Here is a 943-nt window from a genome sequence, read left to right as displayed (position 1 = left end):
ATAAATGGCCAGGAATTGATCAATGTGGAGGCAATAACAAAAGCGAAAAAAAACAGGAAGGTGCTTCATTAAAATTGTGAGCAGGGCAAAGGGGGTGCATTACGGCTCCGCTCCTCTGTGGCAAGGCTAAAGCAGTGACTGGGTGACTGGGTGGGTGGGTGGTTGTGTTATGGGTGAGGTAGGGCGTGGGTGTGAATATATTGAAGGAAGGAAGGAAGGAAGGAAAGAAGGAAGGAAGGAAGGTTGTGAGAGTGAATTTGTGTGACGCTTTGTGAGTGAATGAATGAATGAATGAATGAGTGTGTGTGAGTGTGTGAGTGAGGGAGACCGTGAATGAATGACTGAATTAATCTATTATGCAGTCAGTGAATGTAGCCATCTGTGAACGAAAGAATAAATGAATAAATGAATGACACAGGGTAAAAATGAGGTTTTGAAGGGATGAGGGAGTGAAAGGAAGGGACGGTGAGTGAATCAGTCAGTCTGGCAGTCAATGAATGAATGAATGAATGGATGAATAAGAGAGAGTTAATCAGGCATCAGGTAAATTAATGAATGGAGAGGAAGTGAGCGAGTGAGTGAGGGTGACTTCGCTGTATATAAAGTTTTGTTACTTGTTAGTCTTTCAGTTGTTTAGTAGTTAGTCTGTAGTTGTTGTTATTGTTGTTGTTGTTGTTATATTACTTTTGCTGTTAATGTTACTACTACTACTATTACTACTACTACTATTACAACCATAACCACCAACACCAATGACAACGACGATGATGATGCTAATAATAATAATAATAATAATAATAATAATAATAATAATAATAATAATAATAGACATCATAAAATCAGTGTTTGATCACCATACAATCTGAACCAACATTGTAACGCGCTAATTTGTCGTAAAATATATTCAAATTGATGACAAAACAATAAAATATTCAGTACTTAC

The sequence above is a fragment of the Scylla paramamosain genome, chromosome 29 (genome assembly GCF_035594125.1).
Source record: "Scylla paramamosain isolate STU-SP2022 chromosome 29, ASM3559412v1, whole genome shotgun sequence".
NCBI lineage: Eukaryota > Metazoa > Arthropoda > Malacostraca > Decapoda > Portunidae > Scylla > Scylla paramamosain.
The sequence above is the reverse complement of the archived record's forward strand: the minus strand, read 5'-3'. Positions refer to the sequence as shown.